Raw genomic sequence first — 26407 nt, 5'->3', positions numbered from 1 at the left:
GAATTTTTTCTCCAATTCAGTACGAAAGTGACACTTTGCCAATGGAACAAAACAATTTACATTTAAAAGAAGAAAAAACAATTGCATTGTCTTATTTCAAGTTCATATTATCTAATTATCTTATTTTAAGAGTAAAGATACTAATTTCATTGGCAAATCATTGTATTTACCCACTCAAACTAAGGGTAAATACACTTAATTTAAGAAATTTTTACTTATTTCTAGATCATTTTTGCAGTGCTAGTAATGCAACAATTGTTGCACGCAGCTACAGCTCAAAATGTACGATGAAGCCTCAGGGTTTAAAAGTTCTCAGCTCACGATTTTCGTTCCCACACTGTGCGACCCGACGCTCTGATGCGATCTACCTGCGCACACTGTACGGCTAAAAAAAAACACACGTCGGACTCAGCGCCAAGAAATGGCGCCGGTCGGACTTATCAATCTGGAAGAAGACGAAGAAGAATTCCCTTGTTTGCTTTTCCGCAGTGCTCTAGGTTCACTAAATGACGCAGGATGCACGGGGAGGCTGAAACCGGGCCCAACTGAAAAAATTCTTGCACAACTGGAAAATAGGCTCAAAAAGGGCAAAAAAAATGTTTACAATGTTTCCCCGGCTTAAGGCATCAAGTTTCTATTGTGCAACAAGTGTGTATTTTGCTACAGCTGGATGTTTTTTCCTTAAATCTTATCCTTTGGTTTCCTGTAGTTGCAGTATTTTTGATTTATTGGTTGTGATTGGTTGTTTTCATCCATCAGAATGTAATATTTGGATGAAAAATGTCATTTGGTGGATTGTTTTTTCATCATAGACTTAAAGAAGTCGTGAGAGCTGAGTAAGCAGAGTAAGGAGGGATCAGGCCGAATGCGTGTGGAGGCGAACAGAATGTGCACAGCAACAGGGAGGAGCAGGATCCTGCGTGACAGAGCAGAGTTTCATGCTCAGACTGTATGGTGAGCAAGCGGCTGTGAGTTTAAATGTTGGACACCGGTCTTCCTGCGTTCTCACTAATAACTGCATTCTCAGGCCGATGGAACAAAAAATACAGCATTTAAATTAAATGAAAAAACAAAATGTAAAACACAGAAATAAGAAATACTGTACAGCAGGATTTGGTTGTTTTTCCTGGTGTGCGGGTGGAACCGTAGCTCTGTGCTCCATTAACCAGCCTTGGAAACCGCGACGTCAGACCACTGTTATGAATTCGTATTCTCAAAGAAAAAATCCGTATTCTCAAACAGCCGCTGCTGTTTGTGTTCATGAAGAATAAAGCACACATTTAAACTTGAAATTTGTATTTATTAGTTAATAAAGTTGTAACTATTTAAACTGTATGTTGCATGTTTTGAATGAAATTTCAATTATTATGAGTTTACAAATGTTTGTTATGCACAACTTCTGACTAATATGCACACAACTGTGCTTTTATGCACAAGTTTATTTTGACAGTGATCTTACCTCATACCAGAGGAATACATTTAAAAAATATCAAACCAGATAACTATACTGCGGCTGATTATATACCGAGATCCTTATCTGATTTTATTCTTGTATCGTATTTTTTTTATATGTCTATATAGGAAGGGTTGTAATACACTCTTTATAGAGGAGGGGTGTCATTTTTCTGTTTTTATTCTGTCTTTTTTATATTTTTATTTGTTTCACTGCAAGAAAAGAATTTCCCACAAGGGATTAATAAAGTAATTCAGATTCTGATTTAAGATTTTTCAATTTTTTTTCCAAATTTCTACTTTTATCACTGCAAGTTTTTGATTGTTTATATTCAAGCCAAACAAATTAGTATATAAATGTGATAAATCAGGTTTTCAATGTTCTCTTTTTACAAATAGAAACCTGCATAGTTTAGTGTTCAGCAGCTCCAGTACAGTAAAAGGAGGCGGCGCTATAGTGGTTGGTTCCCAAGCTTTGCACATTGAGGCCCCTTATTTATTGGGGAAAAGAAGATGACATGGAGATTATCTGTAAAAAGAGACATAAGAATTTATAATAATCTCAGTTATATGTAGCATTTTCAATATTAGCCATATAAAGTTTTTTTTTTTTTGGCTGATCGGAACCCGTTTCCACATGTTTATGTCAAACTTGAGTTTCTTCTGACTGTATTTCCAGAAAAGCTTAAACTTCCTGTCACTCGTTTGTCAGATGAAATGATGGACCCTTAAAGGAATAGTACACCCAAAACATGATTAGCCTTCATTTTCTACTCACCCCCATGCTGAACAACACTCTGGAGTACTTTTTTGATATCTCAAATACATCTGGAGATCTGGGAGGCTTCTTGCTGTCTGCTGACATTCAAATAATGGAGGTCTATGGCGCCCGAGGCAGAAAGGTCCATAAAAGTCCACAAAAAACGTGTCAATATTCCTCCATACTGCTCGTCCAATGTATTCCAAGTGTCCTGAGTGGGTAGCGTCCAGAATTTACTCGAAACAAAGTCATTTAGAATGTTTTTAGAGCATAAACAGTAGTGTATAGGATTTCCTAAAAGCGCGTTCATGACGCTACGGAAGCCGGCAGACCAAACCAGATGAAAGTGCGCATTCAGCGTCTGCTCTGCCGATAATGCAAGCGTAGAAGAAGAAATGTGCTGTTTACCTGTGCAAAGAAAGAAACAACGAAAGAAAGATGTCTGAGGACTTCAGTGTTGAGGAAGAGCATGAGTTCTTTGCCGAGCTGAATGCGCACTTTCATCTGGTTTGGTCTGCCGCGGTTTCCGTAGACTCGTCAACGCGCTTTCAGGAAATCCTATACACTACTGTTTATGCTCTAAAAACATTCTAAATGACTTTGTTTCGAGTAAATTATGGACGCTACCCACTCAGGACACTTGGAATACATTGGACGAGCAGTATGGAGGAATATTGACACGTTTTTGGTGGACTTTTATGGACCTTTCTGCCTCGGGCGCCATAGACCTCCATTATTTGAATGTCAGCAGACAGCAAGAAGCCTCCCAGATCTCCAGATGCATTTGAGATATCAAAAAAGTACTCCAGAGTGTTGTTCAGCATGGGGGTGAGTAGAAAATGAAGGCTAATCATGTTTTGGGTGTACTATTCCTTTAATGCAGCTCCTCCAGAGGCAGAAAAGGTCAGAATCCCTTACCTGGTCACCTTTAAAGTCCCTTACACAATACACTAGTTATTGGAAACCCTTCCCATAGCTGACTGACAGTAAAACGCTCTAATTGTGACGGACTTTGATGATTTGGCAAAGCTGATGGTGTAAAAATACCAGCAAACCCAGCAGTTTTCCACTGCAGACCCAGAACGAGGTTTTCACCTAAACTTGATGACGAGAATCCATCTCACATCACCTCTTTGCACTTGACGAAGCATTTCAGTGCTCTGACTAAAAATCCTAATTATGCAAATGCATGGCCTGAGGTAACGCCTTGCCAAACAACCAAAGCAAATTAGACCATACAATCCTGCAGAGAGCACAATTAACATCTTTCTTCCTGATGTTGGAGTATTTCAGATAAAAGCAGTGAGAGCCAGGAGATGCTTTCATGTTTAGATATGCCATTTGGACACAGTCTTTGCTCAAAGAGAAATAATTTACCTACGATCGCTATCAGTTCATAAGGCTGTTTGGAATCTGGGGGCAATTTGTTATGCCTGACTTTGACTATCAGCCTCCTAAACTGGGACAAACCCAGGCTACTCCGTAAAGTTTCTGTGCTACTCTTATTTAGTGAATTAGAATTGATAAACTGACTGAATTATTGTGTTTTGGCATCACTGGAACCGTCAGAAGGTCAAAATGTGCATCACTTTTTTCCACCGACGTTACAATCTTCTTTTGTATGTGCAGCATTACAGACCTAAGTATTTTCCCCCTTTCTTCTGTTCCTGTTTTAGGTCAGGAAACACATTTTGATATCAGAAAAACATATGCATACATAAAAATAATGCTAATTAATATCATGTTTTTTTATTAAGGGAAAGAAGCCATCCAAGCCAAATAAATATATTACATTTTCAAATCCTACCCCTCGTTTTACCGCCTTCTTTTAATCCACTATGGATGAACTTTGGTCAATTCTTGCTTTATTTGTCCACTTTGGGCGGTTATTAAGCCGAAAAAGTGTGAAGTGAATTATGTTTCATTACTGTTGGAAGCAAAGGAGACGTTTTGTAGATGAAAAGTAAAAAAAAAAATTTCTCAGATTTTGGTTTTCAAATATTTTTTCGTATTTGTTTTTCACATTTTATTTTTGCATTTTTTTTTTACTGATTTTCTATTATCCATTTTTTTTATTTCGTTCAGATTTTTTTTTTTATTCCTGCTTTTCAGATTAATTTTATGAATTGATTTATTTTTTAATAAACAAATGCAAATTTCATTCATCTCCATACAAACCAGTGGAAATGTACGGAAGAGGATTAGGGCCACTGAAAAAAAAAAAAAAGGTTAACTGATTTTTTTATGTTATTTCAGTATAGTATGGGAAAAAAGTCAGAATTCTGACTTTTTTTCTCAGAATTCTGACTTTTTTTATTGTCAGAATTCAGTCAGAATTCTGAGATTAAAGTCCGAATTCTGAGAAAAAGTCAGAATTCTGACTTTAATCTCAGAATTCTGACTTTTTTCTCATGTTAAACTGAAATAAAATTTAAAAATCAGTTTACTTTTTTTTTTTTTTTTCAGTGGCCCTAATCCTCTTCCGTAGAAATGCATCTTCACTCCAGGAAAAAAAAAAAATCCCACACCCAGAACTGAGCAGACAGTAAACAGTGTAATGCAGTTTGAAAATAATGCAAATCATTATAAAAAAAAATAAAGATACTGAAATTGAAATTAAAGGCACACTATGCAACATTTTTCAGTTAATTAATGTGTTCCATAACGTTTTGGATGATTAAATGAGTCATTTCAGGTTGAACAAAGGTTTTCTCGGCCGCCCTGGTGGTCTGTGGGGGAAATACCACACTTGCAATTGCAGGAGCCCTCGACCCGCACCCACAGGCTCAGAAGTCTCGCGAGAGTCGGTCTTGCTTTACGGCGAGAACTGCTACACGCCCCCAGTTAAAAGCATGCTCGTTGCTAGCGCAGTGGCGATCTTTGTGCAGTTATCATGACGGAACCAGCGTGAAAACAGCGAAAGCCCATGTCGGAGCTGGCAAGAAAGAGGAAAAGGCCTCCGGACAGAGAGAGGAGTCGTACACGGGTGAACATCGGGCAAGCTTTTTCCGAATGGCGAGAGCTAAAATAAAAAGAAGGCTGCAAGGCTGACGCGGACCTCGCGTTTCTGCTGATGCGATTGTAAGTAACATTGGAATGGTTTCTCTCTCTCTCTGTGTGCATGTTCATACTTTCGTTGCGTTCGCCTGTCTGCTAAGCTCAAAACAACCGCGCCTGGCTTGACAGGGAAACCAGGAGAACAGCTGAGCATATTTACGACAGTGCACTTTTACTTTCGCCCTCTGGGGGGAGCCTCGCTGGAAAATCAACACCAGTTGCATAGTGTACCTTTAAAAAAAAAAAATGTAAATACTAAATCTCTAACAAGAAATTTTAAAACCAAATGCATTTGAAAAAAGGGCTTTAAAATCTAAAATATATAAAAAAGAATTTGAAACATTCATTTGAAAAAATAAAAAAATAATATATATATATATATAGTAAAATCTTTTAGAAAGTTTCACATCTAGATCCCAAAGTTCACTCCATACGCCCGGACTGTTTAAGGTTATGTTTTTGTTTTTTTGTCCATGCACACCGATAAGCATAAATCATGCTTTCATCAATTAGGGCAGCGGTCTTCAGTTCCTGTCCCCCAGGTTCTATTTCCTGCTCCTTTCAGATGTGCCTCTGCCTCAGCACATCAAATAATCAGGTCATTAGCACGACTCTGGAGAACTTGACTGCATACTGAGGAGGTAATTTAGCCATTTGATTCAGGTGCGTCGGGCAAGGACAACATTTAAGAGGTACAGGACACTGGAGCTCAAGGAGCAGATTGGAAGACGGCCGAATTAGAGCAACTGACTGAAATAGCAGGTTTGACACAGAAACAACACAGAGTATCACTAATACACCAAAATCACCACTGTTGGCTTTAAGGGAGGTTAGTGTAAATAGAAGTGAGGTTTTTGTGAAAGTGGAATTTTCCAGCATCATAGGTCTTCATTTAGATCAGGAAATAAATGACATCATGAGGAGATTGTGTCTTTAAAAAGGACAAACTAAAGTTTATTCTGACAGAAAATCTTTGTGAACAAGAGAAGGACTCACGATCTAGGAGAAAATGTTGATAGATCCCACCAAAGAAATTACTTTATTTCTCCTTCCAAAAAAAAACAAAATTAAAAAAACATTAATTTGTTCTCTCTGATTGTCACATTATAAGTTCTGAAAGGATTTGTTATTACCATTAATTGTTTTTTGGGTTTTTTAACATTATGAAAGAGAGACCCACTTTATAAAAAATTATATACTTCATAAATATTCATTGAAATGAAATGCAGAAATATAAATGTATGAAAAAATATGAAATTTTAATAAAGAAAAGAAAGAATCAGAGTCAGAGATATGAGCTGCAGGTTCAGAGGAGTATATGTTTGCACAGAAAATAATACGTCAGTAAACTGTGGATGTGACAATAGCTTGTCTTTTCATTTTCCACCCTTATTCGGGGTAATGCTCTCATGTCCATTTCTCTATTAAAAGAGCAGCTCCATTAGCTAAAAGCATGTTTTTCTGCACTTGTTATAAGTTAACGTGCCCTATTTGCCGATTAATAGCTTCAATCCATCAACAGTAACGTTATTCTAATATGATAGCCTTTGAAAGAAAACTCATCCCTGACATCTCTGATGACAACCAATACATTTTCCCCAGCAGAAAGCATCAAATAATGCCTTGATTGCATTATAATGTTATAAGAGGATGATTGTGCATTCGGTAAAAGGAACATGAATCCACAAAACAACAAACCAAATGCATATCATCCATTGATGGAAACATCTGTGAACCATTATGCAAACTTGGACTAATTCTTCAGAGTTGGATTCATTAAGGAGTATTGTTAGTTTCAGTGGCTGAGCTCTTATTATCATGCATTTAGGAAATGAGGCAAATAGAAAAGGCATAAGAGCCCAATCAATAGCTCTTTTCATTTTGTCTTAATGGCCCCATCTTTTTTTTTTCCCTCGTGGACTAAAAGGGAACACAGGGAGGTTGGTGTTACAACCATAAAATGTAATTTCTCTCCCAGAGAAAACATAATGCCTTCTATCCCCCTTCTGCATATTTCTATAACATGCCGCCGAATTGAATATGGATTTAACATCAAAAGGTTACATGAATTTTTCAAAGGAGATATTAAAGTCAATATTTCAAGTTGAGGATATTCCAATTTATTGGCTTATGTGAAAGGAGCTCTGAACTGAGAGGAGTTGGCTCGCAGGCGAGGCTGCAGTGGTGCTGCAAATGAACTTGCTGGGAAAAGTCAAACCAGAGGGTTTGGTTTTCAAACAACAGGAAATACTGAGATGCTCAAAATGGCTTCGGCTTTTCAGGAGACAGCCAGCGTTCTGTCACAAGAGCATACCCGGTCAGACCAGTATAACCATAGTTCATCCCGTTTATCCCTTTAGTTTTCTACGAAAAACAGACTTTGAACTACCTCAATGGGCGTGTATCCCTTTATTTCTGTACGATTCAATTCAGTTTATTTATATAGCGCCAATTCACAACACATGTCATCTCAGGTCACTTTACAGTTCACCAGATCATCCAGTCAAATTGATTCAAAGTTGTCTATCTAAGGAAAACCAGCTGATTGCATTGACTTGAAGGCAATCCCTTATGCTGCGTTCACACCGGACGCAGCAGGCGCTGCAGAAGCAGTGAGTTTACATGCAAAGTCGATGGTTGACGCGCGTCAAGGCGCCGCAAAATGTCCCGCAAACGTGCTGCTGCTCAAGATGGAAAAATGGAACTTTTGCTGCTCGACGCGCCGCGTCAACCAATCAGAGAAGCTGATAGAGAGTCAGACACATCGCTGATGACACAGAGCGCCATGATCGCTCCTCTGAAACAGTTTATTGATGCATAAATTAACTTAAAATGCTGAAACCTGCCGACAGAATATGTTCGCTTTTATTATCCTGCTGCCTGCAGTTTGGATTATTTAGATGAAAAACACCTACCAGCCGCCGCGGTGAACCGCGAGGAGGCGACCTGGCCAGAGGCTGCTGTTGAAGGGATTCCTACTGTCGGTGCACCGCTGGTATGTGGGGGTCTGAGCGGCTCCAACAGAAATAATATTAGAAGGTGGGATGGTAATCTGGATGAACTGACTGCAATGATGAAGTTTTCAGGTGCATTTTACCACTTAAAAACATTAAAACTACTTTATTCTCGCTAGCGCCACTGCAAATATTAGCCTGACGTAGTCCTACTCAATTCTAGTCAGAATATGAGTCTGATGCTGCTCCATAGAGCTGTGATTATGGGGCGTGTTTTGAACGGACCAGGAAAAAAAATGCCTCTGCACTCAATTGGATAGACCTACAACCAATAAGAGCAACGGAGTGCGTGACGTATGTTAAGCGAGGCATAGTTGTTGTCAACAAAAATCAAAGCGTGCAGTTGCACGCCTAGAATAAGAAGATGAGCCTTGATCGCGTTTCTCTGTTCCTCTTTTAAAATTAATTTGCTGTCGATATCTTCTAGAACAGACCTAATAGCAGAATCTACTCACCTCAACTCTCCAGCGGCGGCCATTGTTGTTGTCACCCAAGCGCGGTTTGGTCACGTGGTTGATTACGTTACTGTTGATCATCTGTCCATCATCGTATAAAGCCCGCCCTGACAATTTGATTGGCCCGCCAGATGTTGTGCTAGCATACTCACGCTACTATTGAGCAATGCCAGACCAAACTTCCCGACCTCAAACGTTGTGGGCGGGACTAAGTTCGGAATGGCACCCAGGCTATGCAAATATAGCTGCAAGGCAAAGAAAGGATAGAGTAGCTCCGCCCAACGCGCGTCAGAGCCACTTTTGCACCGCGCAGCCAGAGCAGCAAAGCTGCTTCAGCCGCGCGTCAGAACTAACTGGTACAAGCAGCAAAAAGGAAGCAGCAGACCCGATTTTGCTGCTTTTGCTGCGTCCGGTGTGAACGCAGCATTACACTAAGCATGCATGTAACGACAGTGGGAAGGAAAAACTCTCCCTCCCCCCATGTATATGATGTATATGATCAACATCTTGTACTGAAGCTGAAATCTTACAATGATTACAATGTAAATTGTAGTTGACATTAAAGAAACTGATTTATTGGAATTTGGTATCACGCAAATTACGTGGTACCGTCGAATGGATGTACGGATGTCAACACGCCGCGCCAATCACTTCTGATCTTACAAGCAGAATCAACTCTGTTTATATTCGATAAAAATGGAGCAGCTCTGGTGAAAGGGATTAGGATGGATAATAGAGAGAAACAATAAATCTCACGACTAACCCCTGGCTTACTTACATGCATCTCTCCATTGTTTACTTCCCTGATTTCTGTCACAGCATTCTTTTTTGTTTCTTCTTTTCAACATCCTTTGCTGATAAATTAAGATAAATCAAGATTGGAGCTACTTAATTTGCATGGCAGTGGTTTTAATTGTGCTGACCGAGTGATGGTGGGAAAAGAGGAGATGAAATTCATGCCTGATCTCCCGCCCAATTAATAAAACATTAAGTAGAAACATGATCTTGTCTGCCAAATCCCAATGTTCCACTTCCTATCCAAACCTAGAGAGTTGAGATCTCACAAGAGTAGCATCATTTAGGGCCCAAGTTCTGTGCAAAGGACTCTCACCTGACCTTTTTTTGTTTTGTTTTTTACGTATAACCTTTCTTATGAGATGTGTGTTTGTGCTTCTATGATATAGCTATAAGCAAAACCGGATAAGTTAATGAACTTGTTACAGATCAAACCGCCTGTGTGTGAAGAGCCATGAATTCATCTTGTTCAGCAGAGCGGAATCACTTCTTTAGTCTCCCTGATTAACAGCTGGATTTCCAATATGGCTTTTAACGGACTAATTAAGAAAAAGGAGCTGATTCCAGCAAGAAGTGATTCAAAAGAAAGTTTTGCCACGTTCATCGTTTCAGGGCCGAGGTGGGGGGGGCGTATTCTTGAGGGAGCAGGTCGTGGGGCGCCCCTCTTCCCAAAAATCCTGCACGCCTCATCCTTCATCTGCAGCTGCTCGTCATGTCCCGTCACCAGCACAGTTACACCTGAACACACTGCTGCTGCCAAACACCTGGCTCCATCTCCCACTGTCCAAATGAAAAATAAGCATAATCTGCCTTTCTGAGTATCCAGCAAATGAGGGATTTCATGACAAATTGGGTGGAGGTTTATTATGCAAAAGGAAAGCCAGAACAGAAGCGTGGGGGGGGGGGGGGGGGGGGGGGGGTAGTTAGGAATGTTAGAAAATGTGGTAATGACTTGTGAAATTTTGGCTCAGATGCTAACTACTGTGGCACTAGTTAAAGTACATGCCGTGTTGTTTGCGAAGTAGAGGGAGAGTTGCTCTTTGAATTGTAAATGAATAAATATTTATTTTATTTCCAGTGGTTCAAATTAGCAGAATACTGTTGCTGCACTATTATAATGTCTAGTTAATCAATGCATTTTGCATCTCTGATAATGATGGTCAGTACGGATATATATATATATATTTTTTTTTTTGCACACTTCCAGCACACAATGTATTGTGAGAGTGAGATTCACACTCCAGCGGTAAATTAACTGCCTCAACTGCTTGATGGATGCGTTTCTTAAAACTTAATTAGTGTGAAGTTCACTTCGGATAAGTGGGCATTCAATAAATGTCTGGCACTTGAATACTTGTGGCATTAAAAAAACATTTCAAATCACATAAAACTGATGGAGTGGAGCTGGAAAGGAGTCATGAATACAAGGGCAATCAGATGATCGTGGTTTGCAACTATGCTGCAGGAATCATCCTGTTTGCAGAGGGACAGAACAAATCTGACTATGGCACACAAACAAAGAATAGATTTTAGCCGGTAACAAATAGTCATTTAAAATTTCATGCATATGAGCATCTGTGGGTTACCTAAGAAGTCAGTGTAACTACTTGGTTAGCAGGAATGTCTCTCTGTTCACAGGCCTCCAATATAATCAGCTGTAGCATGAGCCACGTTACTCCCTCCTTCGGTTCCTTCGCTTCCTCTGATTGAAATCAAACATTATTCACAGAACTGAAGCCTGAACAATGGAGAAAGTGGAGCCAGAGCTTCTAGATTTCTCAAAAAAGGAGGCAAACCTGTTGATGTTTCAACTCTCCCATTTTTTTGATTCAAAGAAATTAAAGGAAAAGTCCGCTCATATTCAGAATTCAAACTTCAAAGTACTTTTAATTTGAAATTACTATCTGTTCAATGAATGATAAGTGTTTTTAATTAAGAGTCATTTTCATTTGAATGTGCTTTACTGGAGGCATCCATGTTTGTCAAAGAACACTACTGCCACCTACTGGTTAGTGACGTCACGGTGCGGTATCGGCTGTTGATCAAGTCCCAGTGCTGTATCTGGTGTTTGTCACAACGCGCTATTATCCAAGTCATCTTGAACACATTCTTCTTCCAAATGTTGGCTACATATTACCTGTTTTTTTCTCTCTTATCAGGAATCAGAAAGGTAGAATAACTCTTTTTTTCCACTTTTACCCGATGTATTCCAGCATCCAGCTGCCATGCACGTGGGCATTGTCAGTTTCACTATAGCTCTGGTGAATTTCAATGGTGAAGTCCTCTGGAAATCTTCAATAATTGTTGTTGATTGCAGATGTGTCTAGTAGTTCCCATTGATTTAGCTTGTAAAGTGGGGAGAATGGCGCTAGGCTTACCGCACCGTGACGTCACTGCTGGAAGATGGCAGGAGGGAGGGGTTACTATATGTGGGCAAAAATGGCCGCTCCCAGACTCAGTGATTGGAATGAAAATTAAAATTTTTTACTGATTAATGGTAAATTCATTAAATCACTGCAAACTTATTAGTTTTAAGTATAAATAATGATCCATTGATTATTCCTTGCTGACCGGACTTCTCCTTTAAATCCCTCCCTTATTTTTTAACCATCCACTGTATATATCTAGATACTTCATGCACCTTTTCCTCCTTTGTGCATCTTCTGTTTGTTTATAAGAGCCAATGTCGCAAGTAAATGTCTCCATTCTGAGATCAATACAATTCTATTCATTCATTCATTCACTTGCATATTATTGGGCATATTTTTGAGCAAGCATAGCAAAAGCTAATCACTGGATATAATACATGTTTGAGGCTTCGTCCATCTCTGAGTTGGTTTAATCCAGATTAAGCAATGAATTACAGCTTGAGTTAGAAATCAAAGCCGCTTCATCTAAGTTTGATCTTTTCAGCTGGATGGTTTATAGCTGTGGAAACTAAAGATAAAAGGAATAAGACCTAATATAACTTTCAAGTGTTATATTTGTTATGCAGTTAAATGCTGTTGTGGCTTTGTGTTATTTAATCAGGTAATTTCGGACCTTTACGCGTTTTGCAGTGTGAACACATCACCAAATGGCTGTAAGGAACACAAATGAAGGTCAGAATTGAGCTCGACTCATGACTAACAGTTAATGATTCACACATATGGAATAAATTAAGTCAAAAATATTTCAGTTACAAACTCTTGATTAAGTGAAACTCAACTAATTAGTTACCATCTAAATGTTTAAAAACCATAATATATAAAACAATGCAATAATCTTACAGTTTAACATAAATTTTAACTTTAGGAACCAAGTTTACATCAAAATGTTTGGAATGAGGTTTTAACCAACTTGAATAATTGGAATGTGTTCAAACGAATTCACAATGCAAATCCAAGGCGTTATAACTACGTATAAACTAATGGTGTTCTTTTGATATTTTAAATTAAAACAGTGTCTAGTCAAGTCTATGTTGGCTTTGTAAAATACTTACAGGTAATAAATCCTGAGTATTCACTTCAGCTACTCTATGTCGCTTATTTCTAATTCTGTTAACGTAAAAGCTGCTGTCATTTCCAGAAAGCACTGAGCTCATTAATTATACTTATTTTATTCTTTTATCCAACCTTCATTTTACCAGGAAAGTCCCATTAAGATTAAAAACTTCTTTTTAAGAGTATCCTGGTAAAGAGGCAGCAAAAGTTAATAACTTATAATTAGATTACAAAATTAAAATGGTGTACAAATGAAGAAAAACTATCATAATTTAAATAAGCCATCTCTAGTTTTCTCAGTCTGGACTTAAAAGTGCTTTTGTTTAGTTTTTTTCTTCCGTTTTTCCTCTTGTTCTATTTACATTGCAGTGTCCATATAAACTGTAAAACTCCCTGCATAATTATAATAAAGCAATTTATATGCATGAAACAAGTGGAGCAATATAGTAATTTCCGTACTGCTCCACTTCTGAAAGTAAAACTATTGGGCTCTTTTTTGCATCAAGACAATTATTCTTATTGCCACATTGCCAGACAGGACACTGTAAAAAAAAAAAAAAAAAAAAAAAAAAAAAATGAATAAAAAAAAGGGCTGAATGGAACAAGTTTGGTTAATCCTCAGACCACAACATGTAGACAAAACAGAGTAAACAAAGCTATTTTTTCCCCTCTTTTTGTGTGCGGGCAAGTGGAACAGGGAGCAACAAATAGTCTTTTGAATGCAAAGAATTAGAATCAACGTGTAATTAAATCACAGATGAAGGAGAGCGGCAGCCAAATAACGGCTTTATAAACAGATGTGTACCAATATCCAAACCTCCTGGTTGACAAAATAGGCTATCCATCTTGAGGGTACAGTTCACCATGATGGGTCAAAGCTTTACAGTTTGTATGTGATGAAGATTCTCAGTCATCCAGGTCATAGTCATTCCGTAACAGTTTAAAAAACAATCCACTGGACTTGGTTTCCAAGGTTTGAAGACGTTTCGCTTCCCCTCCAGGAAGCTTTCTCAATTCAAATGTCTGGATCCGCAGTGAGTTTGAGTCTTTATATAGACAACGTCTTGTATTGCTTGGAAATTGAAACAGGGACATTCTTTTGAGGAACAGAATGTTCAGATTCTGGATAAAGAAAATAGGTGGTTTGAGAGGGGCATAAAGGAAGCCATCTATGTTAAGAGAGAAAAAACAACTTTAAACAGGTGGTGGCTTCCAAAAACTTACAATTATAGAGGTTATAGGTTATAGAGATGATCTCTTCCAGGTATCACCACACCCCCCACCCCATCACAGAAGAACAAAGCACCTCCTCTCTTCAGCCAGGTGAACAATACCTCCTTAATGACCGACCCTTAACAATCATAGACAGGTTTCAGGTATTACAGGCCAACGATGGAACCAAACGACCCATTCATCGGTTACCATTTGCATGTTTCCGAGCGAAACTAGGCCTTGTCTATAAAAATACTTAAACTCACTGCGGATCCAGACATTTGAATTGAGAAAGCTTCCTGGAGAGGTGGAGAAACGTCTTGGAAACCAAGTCCAGTGGATTGTTGTTTAAACTTTTACGGATTTACAGTTTGTAATAAACCTCAGAGGAAAAATAGCTAAGAAAGAGATAAGCTACCTTCAAACACTCGGTCGGATAAGCAGACGGTTGGAGTTTGAGGTGGATGTCACACTAGGTGAGAAAAGCCCGACACTGATCAGGGCCGCCTTTAAACAATTCTAGAGGTGAAGGATGTGACTCCTGATAAGCTGGTCTGACAGCAGATGATGCAGGAGCGTTGCTGACGTAGGAGGAAGTCTAGGAACAGGAGTAGCCTGGCTGCGTCGGCGAGCATGCATGACTCCAGCACTGTACCTGAAGTATTTGCGCCGCACTTCAGGTACAGGCTTCACATCCTAAAGTGTAGAGTTAGGCCCCGTCCACACGAAGACGAACCCTGGCCTAAACGCACAAATTTTTCACCAAACCAGCCTCTCATCCACACGAAGCCGGCTTTTCGAGGGTCTGTAAACGATCTTTTTTTTATTCAGCCTTCAGAGTGGGAAGATTTCGAAACGCCGTTTTCGCGTTTCCATCTTTACGCCCTAACCGCATTTTTTTTTTTTTTTTTTTTTTTTTTTTTTTTTTTTTTTTTACACGCATGCGTCATAGCGTCGCCTCTAAACACGCATGCGCGACACAGTATCACAACAACAATGGCGCCGTTGCTGCTAATGCTACTCACCCTGCTGTCGGGCTTACAACAGAATCTTCTTCTTCTGGAATATCTCCAGGAAGAACAGAGCAATATCGACCACATAGTTCAGCACCTGAATTTGACTTAACCACGAAAATGGACCCGCAGGGCAACCATGTATAAATATTACTTTATTTTTGCTTTGGCACCACAGCGCCACTTACAGGCCTGGCATACATTTTGCAGCGTTTTCATGCATTCGTGTGGACGATCACATTTATTTTACGTCTCCGTCTTTATGGGAAACGTTCCGGAAAATATTAGCCTTTCGTGTTCGTTTTGACTTTGTGTGGACGGGGCCTTAATATGTCTGCAGGGCACATGCTACTGATCTGAAGACATCAAGGGTCTTCCATGCTTCGCTGCCACAGCTTGATTTACTCTCACCAGGCACTGGGCTACTTTCATTTTAAAGTGGATGAGATCCTGGATGTCTTTGGTCTTCATATTGGCCCTCTTGGTGTCCAGCCTGCACTCCAACCAACTGTTGATCACAGCCACGTCAAAAGCCTGTGTGATCATTCTTAGTGTCCATTTTTCAACAGAATCTCTTTATGATACAAACCTACAAGATACAAGTTTCTTTACATGCTGAAAGCAATCACACTAATGTTGGGCATTTGCCCAACTGATTGTTCCTTGCAATGGACATCAGATTTTGAAAAAGTCCTAAGAATGGATTATATAAATAACTTAAATTATTAATTTTAATTCAATTCAGTTTATCTATATAGTGCCAATTCACAAAACATGTTATCTCAAGGCACTCTACAGAGACGATTCAACCAGAATGATTGAACAGTTAGGATTACACTGAGAGCTAATTTTATAGGAAGGTGCATATATTTTTGACTGAAAATGGGCCCTTAGTATTCCCCCTCATGAGGTGCTCTGCCATGTTTGTGTTTCTAATTTCTTTCACTCTCAGAGAGCATGCTCAAAGTCATGAAATAAATGAAAATGTATAATAAGGATCAAATCAGTAAGCATTAGAGTACCGTATTTTCACGACCATAAGGCGCACCGTACTAAAAGGCACAGTCTCAGTCATGTGTGCCATTACTGTATTTAACACACACATAAGGCGCACCGCACTATAGGGCGCGGGTTTTATATACCGGTAAATGTCCTCTACTACATTTAAATACCTCTACTGCGTATTTAAAAATAGAGCGAGAGCAAAACTGAGTATGATTGTGCTTTATTCATGTATTTATTACAAAGTATTAATCAAACCCATAAAGTCATCATCATCTGTTTCTAAATTAAACAGCATCGCGCTAAATCAGACATGCTAATTTCCCCTTCTTCGTTGTCAGAGTCACTTTCTGTGCGGCTCCTCGGAAATGATGCCGGCTTTTGCGAAAGCTCGAACAATAGCGCCAGCAGACACGTTAGCCCAAGCGTCTGCAATCCATCCGCAAACGGTGGCGTAACTTGCCCGGCGCTGCCTTCCCCCCGGCTCACACCGACTCCGGTCTTACCGTTGCGGTGCGGCGCCGCAGTGATTCCAAGTCATTAAAAAGACGAAAACCTCTCTCACCGGCTGCTGAGCTGTCCGGCTGCGGTTACCGAGACACTCCGGTGCTGCAGAAAATTCCGCAAGAAAGCTATCCTTGCGGCGTGCCGGAGCCCTCCGCAACAAGCTCTCGCAAATATCCTTATTTGGGCCGTGTTATCACGTGAAGTTACGTGAACTCAAGGGAACTTCTGTTCTCGCTGGTTAAATCTCCGGACCTGTTGACGGAGCCGCAGAGCCGCACCGCACCGTAGTCAAAAGGGCGGTGTGCGGGAGTTGCGGTCTCCGTCGGCTCGGTAACCGCACCGGAGACAGTGTGAGCAAGGGGTTCCACTTTTCATGAAACTGTGGTCTCCGTCTGTCATCCATCGCTCCCACGCCGCTCGCAGCCTTACTTTGAACGGCCGGTTCACACCGATGTCGAGCGGTTGAAGTTCCTTTGTCAGACCTCCCGGAATAACTGCGAGCACAGCGTTCATTTGTTTCACCTTGTTTTTCACATCAGCTGTGAGATGGGCACGCATGGAGTCACAGTTTAACAGCGATGGTGAGGCGTGGAAAAAACACCTGGTCTCCTTACATTCACCTCCCTCCCTTAAAAATCACCATAGGCGGCAGATGTCGAAAGTGAGCGGCACCTCGTCAGTGTTGGTGATGTGGCTTGGCTGGATGCGTTTGTCGGCGATGTGTTTGCTGCAGTAGGAGTGGAAGCTCGCCAGCTTTTCGTTATAATCCGCCGGACGTTGCTGAGCTACTGTAGTCCTGGTCCGGATTAAAAAATTGCACTCATAGGCATGTCACTTTGCCATTTTCAGAGTTGTTATGACAACAATGTTCTGCATAAAGCACATAGCTGTTCTTTTATGCAAATTCCACGCCCACACTTCCCCCTTTAAGATTCTCATGGCGGTCTCAACAACGTCCGCAGTAACACATAGGGCGCGCCGCACATTTTGAGGGGAAAAAAAGACGTTTATATGCGCCTTATAGTCGTGAAAATACGGTATTTAATGATTTTGAGACAGAAATATGTGGGGTCCATTCCAGTGGCCCCAGGGTCAGAAAATTGAAGCGATCAATGACAATTTTTACTTAACGACATGGGGCTTTTAACTCGTTAGAACCAAAAACCAAAACACCATGGCAGCGCCATGTATGCACTTTTTGTAAACAGCCGTGTTTATCCAATTGGATCGTTCATCTTTTCAAAACACTTTTTTTCTTCCACTTAACTTTCTGTTAATCTTATTCTAACAGCCTTATTAAATGTGTGAATGGCATCAGGGACTATATGATGGAAAACAATCAGTCTTTGAAAAATTGTAGAAAATAGAACATTTATGTGCTTTGTTTTAGCAATAACTCAACCGTTTGCGTTGGATGTCCAGCTAGTGAAATTAATTCTCATTGTAAATCAGGGTCTCTGAGTTCCTGATTTATTGGTTGCAAAACAAACAAGGACAGAATTAAAGTTCACTTCAAACAGTATAGAAAAAACTAATTTCCCTATAGACAAAAGCAGCTTATTAAACCAACACTAATGAGGTGAAAGGAAACAGTGGTACTTGAGCCTGATAGAACGCGTAACAGGAGCTGAAAACTCAAACAGAAGTGGCGATCCGAGATGAATAAATATCAACTTAAAGTGGATCAAGGGACAGACAAACAAACATGAGGGAAATGGCTTCATGCGCAAAATGGGACGCTTTTAAAAAAAAAACCTGCTGACATCTAAAAGGCAGCTGGATTTGCATATCGCAAACTTTCATCTGGGGGTGGGATGTGAAGAAAGACTGCACCGCAGGAATCATTTAATATTTAACAAATTAGAAACAGTAGCTATGGCTAATTAGAATGTGCACATTTATAAATCAACCCTGATAGCAAAACAAATTATGAAATATAACGGTACTCCGTGGATTACCGAGGGAAAATCAGATGATAGACAAAGCAAATGGAGTATCACTAACAACATACTGCCAGAACACATCACACTGCTAATCCAGTTAGAGAGGGAAGCCATGGAGGCTCTGCTTTAAAATATTGATAGGCTATTCTGTAAAAAGCTTTTTTCTTTATTCTTCTTGCAAGAGTACATTTGGTGTAACACTTACTTATTGCTCATGGGTCATTAGCCTCTCATCCTCTGCTGCTTGGCCAGTTTGCTTTGAAAGAAAAGCCTGTGATTAAATGAAAGTGTTTGCTCTGGTACTCCATTAGCGGAGCTCTCAATGCCCGCACTTTCATTGTTTATATTACGGCCAAAAAGCCAGGCAGTGTGTAAACTGTTGTTGGATTCATTATTAGATTACTTCCTGGTGCGATGGCTTTTGGTAAAAGCGCTGGAATTCTTGTAAGAGGACTTGACGTGCACTCAGGGGATGAACATTTATCAAATGATAAAGGTGGAGGGCGAGGCGCGTTCAAACCTAAGCGCTTCTAAAGTGGATGCCATGCAAAATCTACATCAATAAAAGTCCTAGAAATACGATTTAGCATAGAGTGGAGAACGGCTATTTTGCATGTCAGGCCGGAGCTTTTAACATCGCCAAGTGAGAGCCTATTTATTATAATGAAGTAAACACATAATGTAACCGGATTTTATTCAAACTTGATGGTAGTTTGTCAGCTTTTTCATGAATTTAGTGCAGAGTCTGCACACTTACATCATGTATATAATATTTTAATGGCATTCTCTCTCTGCAAAGAAAGAGTAGAAATAAAATTAAAAAAAGCTGTTCTGTCAACAGGATGGCACCACTGGGCCGACAGATGCATGAGAACGCTGTTGCTGGGATGAATGAGTACAGAAGCACATCTACACACATTCTCACATGCCATATTGCACAGATGTTGGACATTTGCACAATATATCTCTATTAGACTCTATTGACTTGTGGTAATCTTGTGCATTGCATTTTTCTGAAAGCCTCTGCGTAAAGTGACCTTCAGTCTCCCATTGTGACCTACTGTCAGATGCAGAAACTCCCTGCTACACTACAGCTCCTTTGGTGATGCACCTGGTGCCTGTTCTAAACATCCCCACATGTCATTCACGAATCCCTCACTATAAAATACATCCACATCAAACCATTGCTTTACTGGAATTAGCAGGGAGTGATCGATTTATGTATTAGTATGTTGCAACAACGGAACCAAGGACTGGATGCGACTATAAGGTAGGGTTTGTTTTTTTTTAACAAAAGATTGAATAAAAAAATGTTAACAAAGGATACACTTATGTAGCTTTGTGAGACCATCCTGATCTCGCGAGCTTTCAAGGTTTCACTCGCAGATCAGTCTGGAGACTCTCCGTTAAAGAAAATTTGGAGCCGTTCACCAAACGAACATCCAATCAGCGTTGGCTTTGAGGCGGGTTGAGGTGTGACGCAACGAGAAGCGCGACAGTTTAGTCTAAAGAACATGGCGGCTTCAGCCAATGAAACTAGCGTTAGCGTTGCTATCGAGCAAGTTTTATGGGAATTACAGAGTATTTCTTCACTGAAAGAAGAGCAAAACACTGCTCTGGAGGCTTTTCTCAGAGGAAAAGATGTTTTTGCTCTTCTCCCGACTGGTTTCAGCAAGAGTTTGATCTATCAAGTGGCTCCTCTTCGTCGTTGCTCTGTTAGTACGTCATATGGTTCGTTGATCTGATTGGTTTATTTGGCCCGTCTATCACCAACATAGGCCAATCAGCTAACCAGTATTTTCGCCCCTTCCCAAAATTACTTCAACGGAAGGTTACCAGATGGATATGCGGAGCAAATCAATCTGGAGGAGTCAGGTTAGCACTTATGAGGCGTGTTAGTGGCATTAAAATTAGCCATTTCAGCCCTAGAAATAATTTGTCTAATCTGTTCTAGGTTTTGTCCCTCTCTTCTTGTCCCTTTTCTTCTTGTTTTCCTCTCTATGTTTTGTACTCAGCAGACTTTTCATGCTGTCTCTAAAGGAATGAAAGATTTTTTCCAAGCACTAAGCTCACTTAGCTGATTGCTCCTTCCTGTGTTTCCAAAAAGGCCAAAATAAATAACCCAGTCCTTCTTTTCACTGTAGACAAGCCATGATCTGCTTATCTGTTCTCCATTTGTCATTTGGATGAAATAATAGCTGCATGAATCAAGACAGCAGAGAAGATAGAGGAGAGCAGGAGGCGGGGTTACCAATCTACTCGCTCTGGAGAGCAGAGTTCGCTGCTTTTAGGCTACGTTCACACTGCAGGCCTTGATGCTCAATTCAATTTTTTTTTGTGAAATCCGATTTTTTTTCGCGCTGCTGTTCATATTTCCAAATATATGCGACTTGTATGTGATCTCCTTTGTGAACTGCAGTTATACATCGCAAGTGTCCCGCATGCGTAGTAGAGGACGCATGGATGGTAGTGCCGGCGCACATCTACTAGTCTTTTTCAACCTTAAAAACTCAATCTTTTCAATATGTTTAAACATAAAGACTGCTCTCCGCATCATCATCTGCCATTGTTGTTGTTTTTCTTGCCGCTTCTGTGTAGCAAGACGCATAATAGTGACGGTTGCGGGTATTAATGACGTTCAGGTCGGATTAATGCGACCTGGCCGTTCGGACACAGGTCGCATTTGAAAAGATCAGATTCGTATCGGATTCAGGACCACATAGCCAAATGGCCTGAGTCGATTTGGAGAAAATCGGATCTGTGTCGTTCAGACTGCCATGAAAAGATCATATTCAGGTCGCATATGGACACCAAAAAAAAAAAATCGGATTTGGGTCACTTCAGGCTGCAGCGTGAACGTATTTTGCCGTCTGTTTTGCTGCTGTTGTCTGTTTGGACCTTTCTGAACATGTGCAGCAAATGAACTGATCCAACATGGTGGACACTAAAAAAAAGGGGGGGGGGGGGTGACTATGTAACTTCTAGTTTTGCCGAATGGTAAATCCCCCCCGATCCTCCAGCACAGACCGCTGCTCTAATCTTCAACCAGCCAATCACCTCTCTTCAGCTCTGCTGCCCTACACTAGGTAGGCTGCTTCAACCTCCTACTGTGGTTCCTTAGCTCCAATTGGAGCCTAGGATGCCACATCCTGGTTCTAGCGCTCTCTCTGCTGGTGTTCTGTCAGCTCAGCATACCGCGTCAGGCCAGCATACCCTTAGTAATATGCATTACACAGTGTCCTCTGTTTCTGCTCTCCTTACAGCCAATTACGCCGTTTTATTTCCCAATTTAGTACGATTTTTGTCCAAGTTTTGTGCATAAAAATACAAAAAAAGTAATTCAATGGGTCCATTAGACACATTGCCTGTCCTTTTGACGAGGATCTTATTAAAGAACGATTGGCAGTTTTTAACATAGAATCAAATATTTATAGGGAGACGATCCTAAAGCTCAGTTGACAGCACATAAGATTTATTTGTTTTTAGTTTATTTGATATGAGTGACATGCGGATCATTTTATGTTTATTTATTTATTTTACTGTACATGAAGAACTACTGAAATAATTTTCAGATTACACATCAATAGATTCATTAATTCTGCAGGAAAAGGAATTACCTTAGGGTTAGGATTAGGATTCATTCAGTGATAACAGCCTACTGGCACAATCTGAAGCCATTCTATGGGACTGACAGCCGCTAATAAAGATCACGCACATTACTAAGGGTATGCTGGCCTGACAGAACACCGGAGATCTTGCTCTGATTTCCTGCTTCTCCCATTTGAGCTCCAGAAGGCCATCTCACCTTAGCTGTGTTGTATGGGGGATCTGTCCCCAAAGCAGGATAGTTCTGGGTCCCAGATGGAAGCTCCTCAGAAAGATCTAAATAAAACACAATGAATCCATGTTGAGATGAAACCAACAAGCAGCAGATTCTATGGTCCAGGAAAGTCTTTCATCCACCGTACAAATTGCCCAAAGTGGTGATTTTTAACTGGTTTCTAGCAGTGTTGTAGGGTTGTCATACTAAACTTTTCAACTCGATACCGATACTAAGGAAAATATTCGATACTCGATACCATTTTCGATACCACAAAGACTCCAAAATTCTACAGAAATATTTTCATTAATAAATAAAATACAATAAATAAATACAATAAAGGTTGTATGCTGTGCACAATATTAAGCAAGCTTGATAAAAAATGTATAAAATTAAAATGAAGTGTTCCTTCCTTGGCTATGCTTTGCACACATGATGACGCTCGCCAAACCGGTTAAGAAACAAAAATAATTCTCAGCAGCTCCACCTCTTACAAAAAAAAAGTCTGAAACTGAAAAGTGCAGAAAATTATTCAATCACACAGTGTTCAGAACGTGCATTTTCCACTATTCTGCACTTTAGATGAATGACTGCTTAGGTGCCACCGTTGGTAGCACTGTATCGATACTTTTAAAAACGATTATTGTATCCGGATACAACATTTCAGTATCTATACTTTTTTGAGTATCGATACTTTTGACAACCCTACAGTGTTGTATAGTAACAGTAAGTAAAAATACTTCACTACTGTACTTAAGTATATTTGGGAGTACCTTATACTTTCCAAGAGTATAAATTTTTTGAGAGCTTTCACTTTTACTTCACTACATTTACGAACTTAATTGCATATTTTTACTCCGATACATTTTCAATGTTTGGTTTAGTTACTAAGTAAAAAAAAAATAAAAAATGAGGGAGCGAAACTCAAGTGTTTTGACCCTCCCTACTGACTACAAAGTCGGGTCTTGCCTGGACTTGTTCATCAACACCAACACCAGGTTAACAACAGGTTAAGTTCACAGGCGTATCCTGTTTCACAAAGCCAGTCTGAATTTATCCTAAACTTGGTTGTTTATATTACTTTAAGTGAACTTAACCTTCAAAGTTTACCAAAATGTAAAAAAAATTTAATTCAAACTGCACTTACTTTTTACTTATACTTTTCACTACATTACTTGAGTACATCTATTTTTACAGTAATTCTTATACTTAAGTAAAAGCCATTTCAGATACTAACATTTCAGTCAGTGACTAGGACTTTTACCAAATTCATATTTTGGAGGGTACTTATATTTTATACTTTGTACTTTATACTACAATAGTTTATAGTCTGGTATGATGCACCTGAAGAAGATACTAAAATACTATTTCTTTGAATGTTATCTTTCACTGACTAACAAGGTTTGGTGGAAAAAGTGTGTCGTTATTACATCGTTTTAAAACAAAGCACTATTATTAAAAATAAACAACCAATCCAAGTAAAGACAACATGGCTATGACCTGGTTTGCAGTGTTAAGGAGTGAAAATAATGATATTCGGGTTATAAAACCAAACATGTGGTTCTAACATGGTTGGTCTGTGCCTTAGCAACAGTTAGCTGATAGCTGGTGATCTGTTAACTTGGTTAGCATTAGCATAGCCGCAGCATCCAGGCTCTGTTCGAAAACCTAGGACAGGTCCTCCAAGGACGCGGTCTACCTAGACTGGATCCTTCGAAGTCCTTGAAAATAAGGAGACCGGAAGAGTTTTGGCTGTAAATTCGACCAGGTCTACCCTTCGGCGGGTTTTACCGCCGTATGCTCTGTTGCTTAGCAACCGTAAACGTTGACACACAAAGCAGGAAAAGAATGAATACAGAAGTTTTCAAAACTGTTTATTTATTTCTTTTTTATTGTGAAGTGAACAAAGACTACACTCACAAGAATCCAGAGTGGAATAAAGGTTCCAACCACCGGGAGCAGGAACAAATAAAATCAAATGTAATGATAGAAACCTTAGTCAGTTAAATAACCTGCTGCTGTCATTCTGCACATCTCTGATGTTGCTGCTATTTTCAAATATCCATTACTGTAAAAATGTCCATAGCTGCATATTGGTTATTTATTCCCCAGTTTTATATTGTTAAAACACTTTACAGTATTGTATTGTTTATATTTTAACTCTTCCCTATTATGTTATTCTTATACATTTTTCTAAGGTCCACATTTGTGTGACCATTTTCAATAATCTTTCTGCTGCTATAAATTTGCCCATTGTGGGACAATAAAGGGATTTTCTATTCTATTCTATAAAAGGGGTAGAAAGATATAAGTAAATCTAAACAATATATTTATAAAAAATATATCTGCAAAATCTCTAATATTCAACAAAAAAAAATACGAAGTTAAGCATATTGTGCAAAATAGCAATAAAAGGATTAAAATCCTATCAGATTTATAGTCCCCCCCCCTGCAGATATATTAGAATCTGTCCTTAAATTCCAGCCAAACCCATTTACACAGTAACAGATTAAAACCTTTAGATAAACCAAACATTACCGCCACATATCTGACTCAGTAACCATTAAAACAACTATTTTCATTCATTCCAGACGGAACTATTCAGAGTTGTATTATATTAAACTGAACTTCCAATTTTCACCACTGTTCGGTGCCAAGTAACCTTTCCTCTGATCACAGCTTGCTTGGTCTCGCAATGAATCCTGGGATATCCAAGAATACCGAGGATACATCGGACCCGTCCTTCAAATCGGGCAAAAAGAAGGACGCATTTTAAGGTCGCATAACGAGGACTCTTGGAATCCGACCAGACCTCGGCGCCGCGCTATGACGTAATCGGCCTTCGAATCCGGTCTTCTAAGGATGCGTCCTAGGTTTTCGAACAGAGCCCCAGTCTGACTCAATCAAATGCAGAGCTCTGCTTCTTCTTTGCTTACCATCCCTTATTGCACACATGCATGTAAACCGAGTTATAGCAAAACTATGTTTTTTATACATTCAGACATTTAGAAAAAAAAATCCTATACATTTTTAAAAAGACATTGCTTGTTAAAGACGCAACTTTGTTTAGTCATTTGTCATTTCACAGTAAAGTGGCTTTTCTTTTAAACTCTTTTTTTTGTATCAAAATATGTGAAGGTGACTCCAAATTATTTTACCTGGGACATTTATATGTATAAACAGATCAGTGGTTCTCAGTCCTGGTCTTCAAGTGCCCCTGTGCTTCATGTTTTATGTTTCTGTTGCAGCACACCTGCTTCCAATGATTGCATAAGGCCCTCAGCAACCATTAAGTTCTGCAAATGTCTGTCAAACATTCAGCAAGGCTTCTGTGTGGCGGCATGGAGACACCTAAGAGCTGCAGGACAGCGGTGCATGCACTGCAAAAATAAGTAAAAATTTCTTAAATTAAGTGTATTCACCATTAATTTGAGTAGGTAAATGAGATAGTTTGCCAATGGAATGAGTAATTTTACTCTTAAAATAAGATAATTAGATAATATGCACTTCAAATAAGACCCTGCAATTGTGTTTTCTTATTTTAAGTGTAAATTGTCTTGTTCCAATTTGCAAAATGTCTCTTTTACCTCCTCAATTCAAGAACTAATGCACTTATTTCAAGAAAAAATGACTTATCTAGATTTAGATATTTTGCAGTGTGAGGAGCAAGACTGAGAACCACAAATATATAGATGTTATGGTCTGGAGAAAATAATGTTTACTGTCAAATATTGTGATATTTAATCAGATGACATTAGTATTGATAAAAATTGGATGGAACCAAATGGATCTTAACCGTTAAAGATATTTATAGGCAAACCTCCATGTTATTTTCTTACTTTTATATAACCCTTAAAGTGTTAATGACCTATTGACATGTTCTAGTTATTTTTGA

This window comes from Cyprinodon tularosa, unplaced genomic scaffold, assembly GCF_016077235.1.
Source record: "Cyprinodon tularosa strain WSP-4 unplaced genomic scaffold, ASM1607723v1 ctg565, whole genome shotgun sequence".
Taxonomy (NCBI): domain Eukaryota; kingdom Metazoa; phylum Chordata; class Actinopteri; order Cyprinodontiformes; family Cyprinodontidae; genus Cyprinodon; species Cyprinodon tularosa.
Note: the sequence above shows the minus strand (reverse complement) of the source record.